This window comes from Aythya ferina (assembly GCF_964211825.1).
Source record: "Aythya ferina genome assembly, chromosome: 18".
Classification (NCBI taxonomy): Eukaryota; Metazoa; Chordata; class Aves; order Anseriformes; family Anatidae; genus Aythya; species Aythya ferina.
Window position 1 is genome coordinate 8,716,382 of NC_140317.1, and position 20,352 is coordinate 8,736,733.

General features: G+C 36.7%; 2 protein-coding genes across 3 annotated transcripts in view; one reads left to right on the forward strand and one right to left on the reverse strand.

Moving 5' to 3' along the window:
- The window catches only part of CA10 (carbonic anhydrase 10), a 200,536-nt gene that overhangs the window by 43,290 nt on the left and 136,894 nt on the right, over positions 1-20,352 (forward strand). The gene's annotated exons all lie outside the window — the stretch shown is intronic.
- Positions 13,639-20,352, reverse strand: part of LOC311420889 (uncharacterized protein) — a 210,166-nt gene continuing 203,452 nt past the window's right edge. Inside the window, exons 9-11 of the transcript XR_014684588.1 lie at positions 18,116-18,210; positions 15,241-15,374; positions 13,639-14,501 (exon numbers count right to left, since the gene is read on the reverse strand). The gene's annotated coding sequence lies outside the window, so the exon portion shown is untranslated. The remainder of the gene's footprint in view (positions 14,502-15,240; positions 15,375-18,115; positions 18,211-20,352) is intronic.

Genomic DNA, 20,352 nt, shown 5'->3' on the forward strand with positions numbered 1-20,352 from the left:
AATTGTGAAGCTGTATGTGTGAGAAATTGAATTTGTTTATTCATTTAAGAAATTGCTCCTGAACAAAAGTTTAAATTTAACAGCATTCTGGGATGTGCAGTAGGGGTACGTTGCTCAGCTCGTCAGCACTTTCATAGCAAGTTCCAGTGAGAACACACAAGGTGCTCATTCATCTGGCTGTAGCCCAGTGGTATTTTGTCTGTCCAGTAACTCTAAGTAATTAAGCAGGATTAAGGGCTTCGTCTTAAAAGCTTTGGTAGTGATCCTTCCTGGGTTTGTCAACCAAGCTGAATCCTGAATTCTGATCTACCGTGTAAGCAGCACAAAACAAACTTCAAAGGCACAAACCACTGTGGCTGATATGAACTCCCTGTTTGCTGACATTTCTGTTGTCAGTGGCTAGCCCTTACGAGGGCATGCCAACAAAGATGGTTGCATTAAATAGGAATATGGTCTTTTTTTTTTTTTTTTTTTTTTAAAGCTATATCCAACTTCTGCAGTGGCTTTCCAATCTGCACAGGAAATTTTCTTCTAATTGGTTCCTTATTTCAAGCTAGTTTTGAATTACCTAGAAATATCCCTAGATGCTTTCTGAGAGACTGTTTCCTGAATTAACAACTGTGGTCAGCCTCAAACCAGGAAGAAAAACTGCCACTACAGCCTTCTGAATGGTGTTTTGTCCAGAGATGCAAAGGCTGACAGGCAATGAGGGGTTTTTGGAAACTCCCTTTCTGGTAGTAAGGCAAAAGGAAGGAAAGACAAGGATGAAAGAGAATAAAACAAGAGACTGATGAGTTAAGTATGTGTTAGTCACATTTCCTTGTTCAAACTACATTATAAAAACTGCGATAAACTATTTGGCCCAGTCATATCTGATTTCTTCCCTCATCTGTGGCCTGTGGACTTTTAATGTTGCAGTGGTGGGTAGTGTAGGCAGGCAGAATCAAAGAGAACCTTCTGTCTATAGATGTTCTATGCTTGATAGTAATAAGTAGAATATTTCTTTATCAGAAGAAAGCAACTTCAGCGTTTTATCACTTTCTCCATTAGTTCTGCTTAGCAGTAAAGGAAGACTATAACAAAATATTGAGTCCATGCAGAGGAAGATATACAGGACCTCAAGGCATTACAGAGTTCTCCAGGGCATTCTATTGTGAGCTAAGCACAGTAATGATCTCTGAAAATCTCAGATTTTAAACCTTGTTGTATTTGTGGTTGGACCACAGTTCTCTGCTGAAGTCGTCTCCAGTCCCTTTTCCCATCAACAGCCTAATTACCTTTCTTGGTTGCTTTTTTTTGTTGCTGTTGTTCCTCTCCTAATTTACAGTTAACATCCACAGAATGAAAATCGCATGTAACAGATGTGTCTTGGACTTTGCTTTATTATGCTGACAAGACCAAATGATTCAAGTTGTCTGCCTGTCTATTTCTAGCCACAGTCAGGTACTGCAAAGGTCAAGCCTTCCCTTTATAACAAATACTGCACTGGATAGCCTGATGTATCTTGCTGTGTTACCAGCTGTCTCGTACTTCTCCTGCTGAATGAACCCGCAGGCTCCTTCTGCTAAGACACAAGCAATATCCCCCCTAATACGGAAGATTTTCAAGGCACTAATCTGCAGATCCTTGTCAATTACTGTATCTCACACTTTACTGTTGGGTCAGATGCCAATTTGGGGAAAAGTAACTCCAGTTACTTTTTGATGAAGTTGAAATGCCTCTTTCCTACTCTTTTGAAATTGTTCTATTTACCTTGCAGTGACACTAGTATGAGTTATAAGAAGAAAGAACAATTAAGAGAAATATCATCACTGTACAGGACCTTAGACCTATCATCTAAAGTTTGGGGGTTTGCACTGAAACAATAAGGCTGATACTAGGAGTGTTTTCCTTAGGTTCTTTCTAAAAGCAAAGGAAGGAATTCTAAATATAAATACTGGTATATAGAGGAAAAGGTTTATTGTATTCTTGACAAGCTGCTAAATATAAAAGCAGTAGTCCATGACTAAGTCATAGCTGAAAGCTTGTAAATCCTTACTTTGTCTGAAGGATTGCTCAGAACAATTTTAAGTGCCAGCCAGCAAAGCTCCGGCACGTTGGTGCCGCTGAGTATATGTATTGTTACATTCAATAAGTTTCTCTTATCTTATGCCATGACAGGCTACTCTTTACACAGTAGTTGTAGTATCAGTAGTTTGTATCACCCTTTGGCAATAGGGGTTTGATGGTATCCATGTCCTAGAGAAGCAGAATTGAAGCACAAAGAAATCAGATAGAAGAATCGGTGGCTATTCAATCTCAGAGACCCAAAAAACTTCTCTAACTTAATAATCCAGTTTTCCTTATAGAGAAAGAAGTCACTGAGAGTACCAAGAAACTATTTTTATTTGTTCTTTTGTAATGGCACATAATTGGATTTAATCACAGACGGGATACAGTGATGCATCTTAAGTTTGCTTAGGTAGTCCTAGAAAACTGTGGGGGGGTGGGGAAATAGAACTGGGAGGGATCATAGTTTAGCATGGAAACAGTTAATGAAATCCTCACCACTCCTCCTGTCATTATCCCACTTACAAAAACATTCTTGTAAAGCACTTTGATGAAGATAAGTATATTTTAGGAGTTACAGTTTGCAAGTAACAATTAGGAATCCATCTCTTATTTTGGTGAGAATATTTACATCAGCTTATTACACGGTCTTCAGGGAGATTATTCCTGAGTGTTACATGGGAGATGAACCCAGCACCACTGAGGATTTCCTATTAATATAGCATGCCATTTTCAGTTTGTACATCTTATTAGTACAATTTAGTGTCATTGGGGTAGAATTTGCCAAGTCATACAGAGGAAAGTAATACTAATTGCATACACACACTTATCTATAACTAAAATAAACTTCTGTGGAATAAGATCACACCATTACACTGCATATGGTCTGTTGTAGCATGCTCTCTTGGTTACTTCTTATCAATGAAAGATTTACTGTTGCTTACAAAACTTCCTTGTCAAATCCAATCCCCCTGCCTGAGGGAGAAAGAGGTCAAAAAGAAAAGGAAATGACACTTACACCTACAGGGAGATCTGCCATACCATATGCAAGTACTTTCTTTACAGACGGCTATGATTTAAATTGTAAATACGGAATCAGAGGACTGTAATATCATAGTACTTATTCAGTAGCCTGCAAGAGATTTATTTCCAAAAGCAGCGTGTACATGTATGTATAGGATTACTCTTCAATTACGGGATTGCTATTGACTTGATACTCTAAAACCACTCATTTGTACTCAGTGAAAATTTCCTCCTCATGTAGCACCTCTCTAAAAAGGTCAGTTGTGAATTCACTGAACCGTGCATCCATCGAACAAATTCAGGAGCAAAATCCATGCTCATCATTTGCCGTGTCTGCCTGCCTAAGAGTATGGGCAATAATTATTTGGCGAAACTTTACTGCTGTTACTTACACACATTAAAATACAGCTATCATATAACATCATGTCACCATGGTATTTGCAGGTCCATGCTATTTGCAGTCACCACGACATTTCATATGTCTTACAAAGAAATTCACCTTAAAACAGTCACCTACATAATGCATTTCCAGCTACCTGCTGACCCTTTTCAGAGCTGTAAATCGCATTAGAATTAATGACTGGCCAAAAAAAGGAAGCTTCCTTAATGTTATTGATTGTTTTTTTTTTCAACAAGTGAAAATATTACTTAGAATTGCCACTTTTTGTTTTTTGAATAGAGTGTGTTTTTTTATTAGGGCACTTTTTCATTTCGTATTTATAAAATGTACAAAAATGCATTAGTGTTTCCAGACCAAGCAGTCACCAACTTTATAGTCAGGACATAAACCCTGAAAATAACAGCATAACATCATAATGGGAAACCTGACAGGTCGTTAACTACAGCTGTGCAAATGGCACTGCTATAATTCACAAGTGCATGTAGACAACATCACAGCCTACAGCCTTCAGGATCTGGTGGAAAGAGAAAAATATTGAAATATGTGGCACAAATAACCAGGTCACGCTGGAAGTCGTTCACTTGACACCAGAACATATTGCTGATAGATGTTGCCCCCCAAAGGAGAAATTATTTTTTTTTAGGACCATCTTATGACCTCCCTTTAACTTATTTTCTGTATGTCTTTAATAACCAGGAGCTTCAGTTATGGGGATTTATGTGGAAAATGAAGATCTTTATAAAGATAAGTCACTTTACAAATATTAAATGAGTTGTAGGTAACGAAAAAGACAAGCTGAGTTCAAGGTAACAATATGCAGGCTCTGGGAGAACTAACCAACCAGTTGAGATGCCTGTTATCATCAGGCTAGTCTGCCTAGGGTCACCATGCTGTTGATTATAAAAGAAAAAAGATGTTCCTGCAGGTCCTTTGGAGAAACCTGTGCCTTTTGGCTGCCTAACATGAAGCAGTACAGCTGCCCCAACAGAGAAGCAACAGTAGCCAACTGGATTGGCACTGTGAATTTGGCATACCTACTTCATGCCCATTATTTCAAAGACTCTTTTTAATAGAGTTGATGAAAGTTACATGATTACTTGCAGTTAAGTTTTGGCATTATCTCACAGTATGGCATAGCTTTAGTAGAAAGGAAGAGGAGGAAATGTGCAGGCCAAGCAGCAGCCAATTGCACAGCCGCTATGTTTCAATTCAAAAACCCCAAAGTTGAGAAGCAGTAGCGTTTAAACACCAGTAATTCAGTAAAAATCATCAGATGGTAAAAAGATGAAAGCTTTCTTCTTTGCTTGCAAGGAAGACTTTATGTTGTATTTATTTCAATAATGTCTCTGGAATCCAGGCATTATTAAAACAAACAAACAAAAAAAAAACACTATAATAATTGGAAAGCAAGTCTTTGCCACAGTAGTCTGTACAAAAGCCAGCCACTGCTAGTTTTGAAAATTGTGTTTTTACTTATGTCTGAAAATAGCTCCCACTGAAACCAGTGGAATTTGCTTGTTGAGTCAAGTGCTCCATCCCTTTGATAAGGACATCAGAAATGAGTTTAAAATTTTAAAAATTTTAAAAATTATCAATATTTACAAGATTATATTCATTTTATGATAGCTATATTTAAGAAAAATCTCCCTCCAACTTCTTTACTTTGAGTGAAATTAACTTGTTTACGCAGCTGTGCAGTATGGTATCCACCTCTTTTTTTCCTAGTGTTTACACTGCAATTGCATTAATAATGTGCATTTTCAGGATATCACATTTTAATACTGTATCCTGTATTTCTTATGGGGAGAGAGGCCAAATGGAAGGAATAAACCTTTGTACTGGGGATCACACTAGTGGTACCGGAGCACTAACCATATAGGGTGAATAGGATGCTCAGATGTAGTTAAGGCTCTATCATGACCCAGCTGCCTTTCTACAACATGCAGATATGAAGGATGGCGAATTCCCAGCTTTAGTCCCAATTCAGAACAGCGGGATTTAACTGTTCTGTATGACTTACAGGATATAGCATATAACATAGAAGAAAGCATCCCAGATGATGTAGTTAGGCTTTCTGAGCTGTATTTTCAACCAAGACTATGTAGGCCATGGCTACAGAATACCCATTCACTATTGCATGTTAGGCCATTTCCCAGGAGCGAGTTCTGATTCCATTTAGCTTTTCCTACCTAGTAGTTAGGCATCTTCAAATGGCTCTCTTCCTACTTTTAAATTAGGCTTTCTTAAAATAAAGAGGAAATAAATGACTGAAGTTTAATGGGATTTGGCTGAAACACTTACATTGCATGGCCTCACCAGGCTCTATTATCCAGATACTGACATCTTTAGAATTACCTGGTACTTTAATGTGCATTCTAAATTGGTTAACAAGAGTATAAATTAAAGTAATAGAGAAACTAATCTCTCAAGATTTTATTGCTCATTGTAATTTCATGTTTATAAGCATATTGCTTTGAGGCTGGACTTGTGGCTTTTTAATTCTAGAGTTTAATGGTAAGAAGATGGTGCCTTACCCCAGAGTCTGGTGAAATCAGTGGAAGTCTTCCACTTGACTTGAACAGGCTCTGTCTCAGGCCAGTCACATTATTCTGGCAATTGTTTAGATATAGCTTCCCAGTTAAGAACGCCATCCAGTGCAAATTAATTTTTAGATAGACTTTTAAACACTGTATCCCAACTTGTTTTACAGTATTTTTCATAAAACTCCTATGCATAGTTTAAGTAAAATAATAGTTAAGAGGCCAAAAAGATAAAAAATTAAGATACATTTACTGAGATGTGAAATGAGATGCGAATTGTGAGCAGAGACAGGACTCTCTTCCTACGCATCTAACTCAATGCAAACACAGTGTTGGAATTGTGGGAAGGACCAAAGGGAAAGTAGTGATTAAAGGGGCATAATTGCATTGAAATGAAAGAGATAAGGCTTTTTGCCTGTACTACTGATGCTCAGGTTTCTGCCTGCCTTACCATTGTTTCTCCTTTGTTGCTGACTCTGTAACTACTCTTCTTAAAGCCTTATTTGAATTATTAGTACATTCAGGCAGGCACCAATACACAGTTAAGCAGGCATATAGAGCTACAAATATTTATTGAAGATAACAGAAATGTTCCCAGGTTGTTACATCAAGTCACGAGTATTTATGGCTATTTGTATCCATTAAACATAATAAGCACTTAACATTTGTGTGGGTTTTGCATCAAAACTCTACCTAAATCACTACTAGGTTGCAAAGATAAAGACATGAAGAAGCTCCAGAACATGAATATTAAAATACTGAAAAGTTACTCAGTTTCATAAGCAACACTTCTTGATTTAGAAAGTCCAGATTAAAACACAGGATAATTTTGTTTAACAGTTTTCAGTTTCAGAAGTGGTTTAGCAATCCCAGTGGCATTTTAAGATTGATGGCCAGATCTAGAAACCCTATTTAAATGCTTTAAAATGCAAACAACTGGACAAGGGAAAGGACCTAAGTAGGTAAGATGCACAGTCTCCCAAAGGCTCTGGGAATTTAGCATCCAACTTTCTTAGCCAAGAAGATATGATGATCCCAGTAGGCACCTACTGGATCATTCAGTGCCTGAAGACCGTCGTAATTCTCACTGCAGAGTTTCAAAGTATCTAAATCATCTTTAAGTGAGAATTTAGTCCCTGGAAGACTGTTCTCTATTCTTGTAGGGGTTGAGTGGTGTGAATAACTGAAGTATACATGTAAGTTAAACCCCTGCCCCTAAGACCCTGCCACATATTAAGTGGAAATACAGAGAAAGTTAAATGACTGCTATGCGGCAGCAAAGGCAGAAGAAATGGGTTCAAGTGAAAGGTATTCTTGTTTCTCAACTCCTTCTGGGAAGATTTCTGGTAAACTGTTCCTAATGCGCCCTTCAGGAAGCTGTTACTGAGATACTGGCATTTAATTTTCAATTTCCTGCTTGACCCTGTTCTGCAACATGAGCTTGCATTGGTTTTCATGCATAATGTACATAAAGACACATTCCAGCACTTAATACATACTACTGTTGCCGGGCCATATATTTACAGTGAGAATTTTGTGGAGCGTGCTGTTCGTAATTGGAGAAAGGGGGATTCTTAGTTGCAGACTCCTAAACACAAAGTTGTTGGAATAATGTTAGCTGGCTTTAATAAGGAAATATTTTCAAAACCATTTAACAGATGTATTTTTGCTTACTGATCACACACCTACAGTCACATTTCCTAAACTGCATTGAACTACAGAATGTTACCCTCTGTGTTATATTTGCCTTTGCAGAGAAATAGCATGCTCAATCTTGCAACATGACCTGTCTGCAAACACTGTGTTTGAGGGATTGAGGTGTAAAAAGGGTTACTGGGTTGTTCTTTGCGTTCTGGATGATCCTAGCACTTTTATAAATAGAATAGTTGTCAAAAACCCTGCCATTTGCTGTCCCAGTATAGAGACAGTAAATGAAAGTTTTAGTCATACTTTTCTGTACAAAAGGAATAGCATAAGAACTTCTGTCTTTGTGTCCATAAAGGAAAGCTCCACTTCCCTCCAAATAGCCTGTTCTGTGGCTTGATGTATTTGCTTTTATATCCAGAATCCGCTGTCGGAAACAGTGCATTAGGCTGTCTAGCCCAGCATATATTCTTCTATGATTATAAGGAGTTTTTACTGAATGTGACTTCTAAAATCTCCCCATACTGCAGCATTAAACATGCAGACAAATTTGTATTTTAGCAAAGCACTTTCCTTTTACAGCAAAACTGTAAGAAATAGGACTAGATTCAAGTGTCCTTATTCAGAGAATCTTCGAATTTGGTACGTTTTGACTCCCTAACTGTCCTCCTTGCTTCCTGACAGCTATTTTCGGCGACCCCAAGATAACACTATACCCATAACTATTTAGAGTTAGGACAATCTCACAATGCCACGTTATTTTACATTCTCTCCTGACACATTTTGCATGCAAGTAACTGTTAAATAGGTAGAAAATGTCATATGGTAAATGGACATAATCCCAAATATATTTACATCTCCTCATTGGCTGCCTGAGATAGCATCCAAATTTATTCATTGACTGGAGTCTACATTCACTATCAAGCTTAACAAAAATGATCAAATTTTAGTCTAACCTTACCATGAGCTCAGCTAGACTTTTTATCCTGAGAACCTCTGTTAGTGCCTGTTGCTTCAGCAGAGACATTAGCTAGCTGGTGGTGCTCGCAAACCTGCCCAGTCCAATGAATAAGCAGAAATAGCTGTTTTTTTAGGCATTGCACTAAGAAATGATCAATTTCTGCTTCTTGTATTTTATTCCTCTTAAACAGCCAAAAACTCCAACCAGCCAGTGCCTAGTGCAAGCCGAGGAGATGATCATGATATTAAATTTCACTAAACTCTTAACAAGAGTTTAAGTTGTTCTATTCATGCTGATAATTAGGTGTGTTTTTCAAGTCCCATCTCAGAATTACTCTACTATGTGGCTCTGCAGTTGGTGTGCATATAGACACGCACGTGTGCATGTATATTGATGCATAGATGTATATAATTCAAACATTTCTAACATTTATCACTGAGGTGCTTAACATACACAACATTTATCTGTAGCATTCCTTATATAAGATCTACAGCTGTGTAACAATAGCAGAAAACACATCTATGATAGAAATTAATCCAGTAGTTGAACAGCAGATGTAAATTATACTATAAAATGAGGGTTAGTTCTGTGGAATTTTATGTGGAGATGAATAAATTGCTCCTTGAATGCTAAGTGGCATCTTTGCATGAAGATGAACAAATAAATTATCATGGTTTTATTTCTTTTAAGAATTGGAACAACTATTGAGATGCAAAACTTTTCCCATCTCTGTCCTGTCAAGAATCAGTCACCATATCTATGCAATTTTTTGTTTTAGTTGTTTTACATTTTCAGGGAATATTTTCCTGAAATGATTTGGGCTTTTAAAATTTTGTTTTCTATAAATAAGCCACAGGAAATCAGGATGATATGATAATGTGATGAGTATTTAATTCTACATTAATGTCAGCCAAGCAATAGTTGGCAAAAGCCTATTGTCTTATTTGCAGATGCAAAAAGATAGGTCCATATTGGAAATTTGTGATGCCTGTCCAGAGCTTTTAGTCTACCTGTTTTTAATTATTTCCCAAGAATTCTTACTCCAGATTTATTTTTTTACCTCCAGTTTCATTGCTCTCAGGTACCAGACTGTGTGATGCCGAACCACAGTTGCCTTCATGTACCTTCAAAATGCTCCTACTATTTTAGGATAGCTTGTACACTGCCATTTGTAAACAATTTAGAGCACTGAATCCAAAACAATGTTTTCAGCAATAGTTGTAATTCAGGATTTGGACTGATTTTAAATTTCAAATGTAGATTGTTGAACCTTCAACTGACAAACCAGCCCAATTTCACATTCATATACAAAAGTACATGCCGACTTTAAGATTAACACTATAAGAACTTTTGTACATGTTTCTAATGAGAGCAGAGATGAAATACGCATGCCAGTTGCTGTTAATTTATGAATCTGGTTTAGAAGCAATGGATGAAATTACGATATTCTATCATTGGAAGCCGGTGAGCAAAAAATTCTTTCACTCAGTTGAAATTAAATTACTCCATATGTTTTTACCAACAGAAAATCCATTTGGTGATGTTTAAAGGAGGGCCCACTGAATTAAGAGTATAAACGCAAGTGTTCTGTAAACAGTGAACTTGAGAGACTTTGAGAGGAAGCTGGCAATGACAGATGAATTTTAAAAAAATGATAACAAATGAGGAAGAAAAGATCATAATGATCAAGGATGAAGCACACTAATTTTTAAAGACTATCTTCTCTGGGATTTTGTGGTAGACAAGATTTCCAGGGAGAGACATTGAAATAGACTAGTACTGAATCTACTACTGCAATTAATTCATTTGATAAAAGATCATAGGAATTTGGGTATTTATATCCCACATCTATAAACTAACCACTATTGCAGTGCTCCTGTGCAAACACAATGGAGAGCTAATAGGGCTAATCAGAAAAGGAAAGATTTTCTTGTAACATTTTGGTTACAGAAACTGCATATCCATATTGTGCAAATGAAAGCAAAAGGAGCAAAAGGAAGAGACTTAACCACTTTCATTTTGATTTAGCAATGCAAGTTAGCATGCACTTAATCTAAGATCCTTTCCAGCTGCTCTATCTAAAGTTAGGAATGGGCTTGTAGGAGGACCAACAACCCACCATTAAGTTTAAGAACGTCAAGAGCAGACTTCGCTCTGACTGCTAGGTCCATGAGCAATAGTTTTATGCAAAATGGGGTTTTCCTTTGACTGAAATAAATGGGAATTTTATTTAGTAAAAACAGTAGGCCCAGAATTTAACTTTAACAAAACTGGCAGCTAAATCCAAGAACATATGTCCAATTTACTGTGTGGGCAAGGCATTTCTACAGAAGTCTAAAAATAAGTTGTTGTGTATGTTTTCTGAAGGTGGGAGTGACCTTCTGGAGATACTTGAGCTTTTAGGAATCATCTTCTACAGGAAATGAATCACCTACTGAGTTCACCGTGTTCTGTAGGTATTTCTTGTTCTAAATTTAGAGGCTGTGGGACTAAGTCTCTTTTCAGTTTTTTTACCTCATATTTGCCCTGGCATAACAGGTGTGGGGAATAATCTGTTTTTGGAGAATTCCTTTTGGATTCTACCACAGCCAAAATAATAGTACTGAGATACAGAAGTAAAAATAGATAAGTGAAAATGACTATCCTCTTGTTTTTAGGTGGGCATAATATATAAATATGTTAGACTAGTACGTAGCTCCCATTCTAATCTCTATTTTCAAGCTGATTATAAATGCTTTATTAAAATAGGTTGGTTCCCTGTTTTGAAAGCATCCCAAAGCATCTTTGACCAAAAGAATTATGTTTTGAACTTATATTTAAACCAGCTATCTTCTTATATTTGAGGTTTTCAGATACCCTTTCGTTTCTCTACTCTACATGGTATTGCCATTCAGTAGCAAAAGAGAGTATTGGAAGTACTTAAGGAATGTCACAATATTTAAGCTACCTCTGATAGAAGCCTGTATATACAATTACAGTGAGGTCAAAATTATCAGCAGTGTTTTTGCACTGTCATGGCCTGATCACAAGACAGTACAGTTCTTAGTGTGTGGCCTCTTGCCCTTCTGCTACTGACTTAGAGTACTGTTGAAACTAATTTGTAGATACTTCTGCTAATCAGCTAATCAACTTTGTAGATATTGCAGTTAATCAACTAGTTAAAGCCTTGTCGCTTAGACCAGGCCCTCTGCTGGTTTATGCTAATAAGACTTTTGAGCAACTTCCTTCAAAGCACAGAAAGGAGAAAACGTACAGCTTAGTTATGAAAAAGTTTGTGTCTGGTTAGTTCAACGAGAACTCAGCAGTATAAAATGTGCCCATAAGAGCAGAAAACTTCAATATTCAGTTCTCTTCAAGAATGAAGAGGGTTCCATTTCCCTCTAGTGGAGGGACATGTGGAAGTGTTCCTGATAGGCAGTCCAAAATGATCAAAGAAAAAACACCAGGTGTTAAGACTTATAGTACTACTGACAACTCCCTAGACATGCTGCCCTGCCCCCAATAATATCAGGCAATAGAAGGCCTGAAGTCTGAACATCTTTGGAAAGAAAACCTGCTTCTCAGCAGGCTTTCATAGTGAAGATATATCAAGTGGTACTTGTTTTGGGATGTATGCTATGACTTCACAGGCAAACTTCCCAGAGATTATTTGATGGAACAGCTCATGGCAGCAGCTCAGCTGGCACCCTCAACAGCACTTCATGATCTTTGGAACCTATGAGAAGCAAGCAAAGCTTCCTCCACAGATGGCTATCTGCCTCCTCCTCATCCGTTCCTCAGTCTGTGACTGAAATCAATATTTTCATAGGCGGTTGAAAATTACATCTGGACTTTCTATGGGCATACATGCTTCCGGCCTCTGGAGGTAACCATTTTTTCCTTTTTTACATGGGCTTTGCCAATGGTTCTTGGTGTTGGAAGTCCTCATCCCCAAACAATAGGGACTGCACTTTCCAAGGTAAAGTTATTTCATCATCCAGTCTCCTGTTTTCAATAAACTTTCTTCTTCCAAATATATCTACCAAAGTAAAAGACAAACTTTGCAGTGGTAAAGTGACACAGATTCTAAGTTGAAAAACAAATTTTCTAGCTCTAGTTTTAATGGGGCCTTTGGTCCTTGCACTCAGTTCCTTGGATCCAACCTTTAAATATAGAAATCATCAACAGCTTGCGAGGGGGACCTCCTGTTCTCTGTTGATTAAGATATTTAGTCTTTCTAAAGTACTGTGAAAGCTGAATTTTTCGCTTTTTAGTCTGGCTATGGCACCATCATATTTCAGTAGAAGATTGAAGATTAGTCCTATTTGGCAAGTAGCTAGCATTATGGGTACGCCTCTGTTCTTTGAAAGACTCGTATATGCCATAACTGAGTTGCCTGGTGAATTAAGAGAAATCTCACCCTTAGCCCTGATTTAACTGTCTTTGTCTCCCTCCATTGAATATTCCTAGCTGTTGTAACACAGACCGAGTATTATCCCCACTTGAGAAAGGACTTGCTTCAAACTAGCATGTCAGTTATATGCATCTATAGTACAGATTATACAAGACTTCATAGATGAGTAGAAAGGAACCCAGATTTTCTGGTTCTGAGTTCAGTGCACCATCCACAGACCATTTCCATTATTCATAACTGTACATGCAGATCACTTATCACTTAGCTGTTTTGGAAAAGACATCTCAATATCAAAATACAAGCTTGTTTCATGAAACAGGGTTTCAGAGGCATTGTTTGTATTCTTGAAATTTTCTTTTAGTACATCATAATTAGAGTACCAAGGGAAAATTGTGTCAAAGCAGTGAATAACCTTAATTAGAGGCCTTGCTGTACCCTCTGATCCTAATTGTTGGTATTCTTGCAGTTTGAATTAAGAAATATCTGATTTACTTTCATTAAACAATATCTTATAAGCATTTCCATCTTGGTTTCTGGTTATAACGTCCACTTAATTTAATTAGAAAAATTGTATTTCTGGGGATACACAAGTATAAGCATTGGAATTAAAAAAAACAACACACTAATATATCTATAAAAAAGTACTTGCTTTAGGCTTTCTATTCTACAAATACACATTAAAAAGACTGTTCCTCAGTTGTCTTTATGAAACAAATGGAATGTAAAGTAACATAAAAATAGTGAAAACATTGCATGTGTGTTTTGATATACTAAAACACTAATTCTCAGTGTTACCATCACTTGTGCACTACAGTATTCCATTTTCTTTCACTGAAAACCTTTTACATAGGTCCAGGGATAGGACAATCACCTGAAAGATTAGTCTTAGAATATTCTGAGGCTGATCATGGAAAAGGTATGCATCTTCTGCTTTGAAAATAAAATAGTTCTCTATCAGACCTCCAACACTACATATTTTAAAAACACTTATTTCTAACTAAAAGCCGTTACTTTCTACATTTTGCATATTGCTTTCTGTATTCTTTAATTTACATTTTAGTACACAGTTTCAGTTAACATAATTTCAAATGTTTTGCCAACTCATAGCATCTCTTTGCAAAGCTGAAAGAACACCATGATCTGGCCTTCTGACAGTATAGCCCAGGAGTAACTCCTGTGTCTTGACAATGTTGAGCCTTTTATTGTTGTTTATAAGCCATTGCCACTTTCCTAATTAGGTTTTGCTGTGTTGTCTTTGAACAGCTAAATAGCTGAGATCTCTTTCAGGTGTCTTTCCATTGAGATTAATTGTAAACATCTGCCAACTGGTGAAGACAGTAATTCTTGTAGTTGTTCAGTAGAGTTCCTTAGAGAATATTAGTTTATTTTCTGAAGCCCTGCTTTGCAATTTCTTTGTGACTTTGAATTCTGTGCATGAACTTTTCCCTTCTCTCCCTCATCAACAGTGTGTCCCCGGTTCCATATGCAATACTTCAAAACAGTAAAAAAAAAAAAAAAAAAAAAAAAAAAAGTGAAATCACCAACATAGCAAAACAAATATTCGGTTACTGTTATATTTCATTCATAAGACAGCATCAAAAATGTTTCTACAATCTGTAGAATCCTTTTCCACTGTCAATGAGAACAAATCAATTGAAAAATTTAATCTAAACCTTTTCTATAAGGGAATAAAAGACTTCCAGACTCCCAGTATCATACCAACACTTCTGAAAATCTCAAATAGTTCTTTCAAAGGCAAGTACAAGTAGAATACGATAGGAAAAGATTAAAACACATAAGCAACCTGAACAGATGGTTAAAAAAATGAAAGCGGATGGCTGAGAAAAGGTCCCTCTGACATACACTATTAGAGACAACAGTGGCTGTTAATAAAGCAGAGTTAATTCTATAGCAAGGAGTGAAATATTATTTAATCAGCGGCACTTCATACATAATTCAATTAACTGCCTTCACTCATCAGTATTAATGAGAGCTGGAGCTTGGATTAATGTGCTTGAGCTTCATAACAGCACTCCCAGTCTACTTAAATGCTGCCAAAACTTAATAAAGCGCTGCCAATCAAATTACAGTATCTGAGCCCAGTGCATCAATGTACTGATATTACAAATCATCCTATGCTCATCATTGTTTGCTAATTCCTTATTTATGCTGATCTCTGCACTAAACAGTTTAATTAGTGTACAATGGTAGAATAAGTAAAATTTCTTACCACTTTCTTGATGATGTTTTTAGGATCATCCAAGTTTTTGAGCAATAACTATAAATGGTGTTTCCATGTGCTTTCAGTGCATAATTTTTAAATATCAACTTTAATCTGTTGCATAGGCAGCCATAGAGGGATTTCTGTTAGTCACAAAAAAATAGATTGCTAATTTCTTCTTCTGTTCTAAAGAACATTTCTGTTGCTGTCTACTTTTGTAGACATAGCAAGGATCTCATCCTCAGTTACAACAAACTTAACCCTGATTTTGCCATTTGCTGCTGCATGCACTTTCATCCCAGGAAGAGAAAAGGGACAATGAAGGTTTCTAAAATATTTTCTCCTCTGCCATTACTGAATTTGATTCTCATGAAGCTGATACAGCTGTCGTAGATGCTGATAAAACAGTTTTGGGGGCATATATTACATTCAATGCAACCTGTGGCCAACCTCATTTAGGAAACTTCAGAAGAGCTAAGCCAAACCTTACAGAACTACTGAAGGTGGAGGCAGCCTGATGCTTATTCCACCTTTAACTGTACTGAAATAAATCTCTGTTGCTCCTCAAAATCCTTGGCCATGTTTCATCTGGCTGAATTAAGGCCGGATCATGGCACCCAAAAGGAGATTGAATTGCTGAAAAGTTCTTTGAAATGTAAGCTCTGGAAGCATTACAAACTGTCAGGAGAATCAGAATAAGATAAATGACATTATAGAAAAAAACTGCAGAAAGGCATGCATTTTTTATATTTCTTTTTAATCTTAACAGAAGGAAAGAAATGAAGATGTCAGAAAAAATATATTATTGCCTACAATAGAGGCCTACCTGATAGCGTGAGGAACCAACAGTGCAAGTTTTGGGGAAATTTTGTTTAAAAGTAATTTGAAACTATAGATCATTCAGAAACATGTTTTGCAGGACAGAAGCATGTGAAAGTCATACTTGACTGGATTCTGCAAAAATAGATTCTAACTCTTTGCTTTGCCTTTTGAATGCAATTCCTGTCATCTGGAGTGTGTGAAATCCAAGTAAAGAAAAGGTGCCATAACCATTCAGTTCCTCAATTTGAGGTGAAATACCAGACAAGGCTGAATTTGAAGAGGTGTCATTCTGTTGGGAGCTCTAACACTGATTTTGGCATCAAGTCTGTTGAGGATAAGAAGATTATAAAGTGCAGCACAATACATAAGAACAAGAGACAGCAACCAGACTTTTCGCAGATGAACAGAAAACCCAAATGTATTAAGTACCAAATAAGGAGGAATGATATTTATGCTATATGTTCACCAACTACTACCATCTGAGGATTTGGCAGTTCATCCAAAAACGTTGGATGGTTAATGCTAAGTTGGATATATTTTAAAAACTGTGAAAGTAATGGAGAACCAAATCCTTTTTAATAAAGTCAGTACAATTCTATTTAATCAGAGCCTCGGAAGCTTAGAACCTTTTTCATAAAGTTAGTGTTGTCTTCTATACCATGCTTTTGATAGGAATTTTAACAGAGGAAAATGCTTAAGTTTGCAGCAAGTATTTCCTGCTCCAATATCAGAAAAACCTTTAAAAGGGAGCAGATTTTCAGGTAATCACATTGCAAATACCTCACAGGTAGTAAATGTTAAACTCTTAAATGAGCATTAAAAAAACAATGTCCACTTAGGAAAAACATTCGAATCTGCTGATAAATGTTAAATCATACTTGGCCCTTTTGCCTTTTATTTAAAGTATAAGAAATAATGATCATCTGAAGGAAAAAGTATAGTGTCTACACAAAATCTGGTCTAGACTGAGGTGCTCAGACTTAAAGATGTTTTAAGCAGTAAAGTCAACAGAGGAAAGAAAAACTGAATTAGAAAATGGTTCTAAGTTTCAGACACTTTTGGTGACATTCAAAGTAAAAGATTGATCAGAAAAAAGTCACAATACAGTGTTACTGTTCAGAATTTGAGAACAGAATGAAAGGTGCCAATGCAAGTAGTATTTCAAGATGGAAAGAGAAAGCTTGGTCATGAATGGATTGCAGCAGGATGCTTTTTTGGTAGTGGTTATATTTGCCAACGATATAAAAGCTGGCAATGAATACAGTGCTATGCAATTATGAATGATCTAGACAGTTTAAAAAATAAAGAATAAGTAGTTCATAAAACTCACTGCAGCAAAATAATATGGTGCGTGAAGTGGAGGGACATACAGAAACCCCCCCATTCTCCCATCTGTACTCTAAATAGTAACATGAAAAAAAAAACAGTAGACAATCTCAGTTTTAATAGTTATCACAAAAAGTAGATCCTCCTGCCAACCTTTTGTACTGGTGAGTTTTATGTCCTGCACAGGGAGGGGCACAGACTGCGTGCTGAGTGTCACTGTTGGTCATAGCTCCTAAGTCAGCTGTAAATTCGCAGACCTCAAGGCTAGATGCTGCTGCTAGATAATGGGTATGGATTTTCTGTACATCATGACTGTGTGTCATCCACCTACCACCTGTACTGAACCTAATAATTTGTCTGAATAAAGCAGTACTCCATAAACTTTACTGCTGAGCAAACAGCAGTGTGCTGTTGGCAACATCATACTTTGCTCTCCCTTTCAGCTCATCAAAAGATGACTCAATTACCATTTAAAAGTTTATACTGCCTATGAAGTCAAGGACTGAAGAATTAGTAGTCAGCTTGAATGTGTTTTGAAAAGAGTAAATGTATCTTAATGTGAAGAACTGACAGGTTTGCATGCAAGTGTTAACAGATAAGCTGCAAGCCAGTTTTACCGATAATTTTAACTAGCATTATGTGTACGGTAAGTAACAGGCAGATGAAAATGACAGAATCTGTCAGCATTTAAGAGGGGATGATCAGTCTGGTAATGAAAAAACTTGAACAAGCCTACCAAGTTTCTGCAGTTGCCTGAATTCAGAGAGAGACAGATTCGGAGATACAGAATGGGAAATCCCCCTCAGATTGGCATCACAATTTATTCTCCTTCTGCAAAAGTCAAGGCAAAAGGCAGCACTGGTAATTTAGAAACATGCTTGTGGTTTTGAACATTTTGCTTTCTTAAGAGCTGTGGCAGGTATTTGACTTTAAGGTGCTTTTACCATATTCAGGGAAGCATCCTTAATTTTACAGCTAGTTTAATGTTGAGCCTAAACCTGAAATGTTATCTTGTTTTTAAGGGGTGAAAAGCAGCACACTTAATCTTAAAACCATTGATTGTACCTAGTGTCACCTGCTCCTGTACAGTTAGCAGCCAGATTGGTCATCGCCAAATTCAGATTCTGTGAAATTTGCTAAGGCAAAATTTAACCAAATTTCTTTGTAATTTAGAAATGCTAATAAGCAAGTGTAATAAAAGAACCTAGGAAAAAAAAATAATTACTGACAAACTCAGGAATTTCAATTTAAGCCTCAGTCATAGCAAAAGAGCAGGATGTGTGTGCAGACTGTAAAGTGTTTAAGTTTCAACACTTCCACCTTGAAAATTTTTCCTAGAGTATTAGCCACAGAACATCCTGGGACACGTTGCTTAAGTTTAAAGGAAAAGTTTAAAAATAGCTGAGTTAAAAGACTTATTTTTCAGTAGGAGAGCAGACAGAAGTAGACAAGCTATCTGCATTCATCTGTCATCCATATAATGCATCAAAATCTGCCTAGTAGATGGTTTGTTACAATCAAATTTAGATGCACCTGAGGCTACAGAAATAAATTAAACATAGAACATTCAGCTTAAAAGTAAACTAAATATATCCTGTGCATCTCAGTAAGTTTTTGTATAAAGACTGGCAAGGTGCAGGAGTTGTCCTAAACCTAATGGCATGTTACTCGAAAGGACATTGTGACAGTGGTCTAATGGAGTTCAAATCAGATCTCTGAAGTGGAAATGTTCTCCTCCTAGGTTTGGATGTGCTCACTGGGTGATTTTCTCATTGGCTTCCATTGGCCATTATAGAAGGACTGTGCATTGTACCAGGAAGTACAATTCATGACTACTTTCATGTAGGCAATTAATGCATGTGTGAAGGAGACACCTCTAACATAGAAATAATGAATAGTTCCTAGGAGAAAACTTGAGTCCACCAAAATTGTTTTGCTTTGTTTTAAAATACACTGTTAACACCTGTTTTAAATGTGAGCTTCATGCAGCTTCAGTTGCCTTGGAACTAATATTTGTTTTTGCAGAAAATGAGGTTCATCTGCCTAATGAGTTATAGAGCATTTCCAGACTTTTAAAGAGTTATGAGAAAGTGTCACCTCAGGGAGAAGAGATCTTAATGAAACTTCCTCGTGCAGCAAAAACTGTGCTTTCTACTTTTTCAAAGGATTTTCTAGAACTGGAGGCTTTCTAATCACTGGCATCTTTGGGGATACCCAGGCAGGCTGGTGATGGCTACTGCAGACTTGTACGCTAGGCAGTCCATCTGAACTGCTTTATCCAGGCATTTCATATGAACTCTTGCTTTAAAGTGCATCGCAAAACCCTCCCACCAATAATAGCAGCAGGAAACTTCAGATGGTATCAGAGAATAAAATTCCCAGAAATTACAGTTTATGGATTTTTTCATCCTACAAAGTGCAGTGTATGTTTTTAAAGGAAGAGAAACTAAAAATGGGCAAGCTGAACTATGTGAACAAAAATACAGTATTTTCCTCAGCCATTTGCAAATATCCCTTCTGCTTAAAAGGCTATGTCCACTTTGATTTTATAAGCTACATAGCAAACATAGAAACATGCCAAGAAGCAGGAGTTTAAAAAGGGGAATCTCAGAGACTGTAAGAGACATTGAGCATAAATTTGCAATTAGATGTAGATAATTTAGTACCTTTTAGCAAGCAATGCGTATTCAGAATGTATATGTAGCTTGGGGAAGTACTTAACTACAAACACTAATTGTATTTTAACAAAAAAAAGTTTCACCCAGAAAAGAAAGATAATTTGAGATAACCTGATAACTATGGTTTTCCTGAAGCAAACAACACTGAAGACCGTTTTGCTGAAGAACTAATCAGAATTTTTTGAAACATGCACAAAAGGAGAGAATGTGCTTTAGACAGTCTAAAATGAGATGTTCTTCCACAAAAAAAAAAAAAAAAAAAAAAAAAAGAAAGAAAAAAAGAAAGAAAACACCC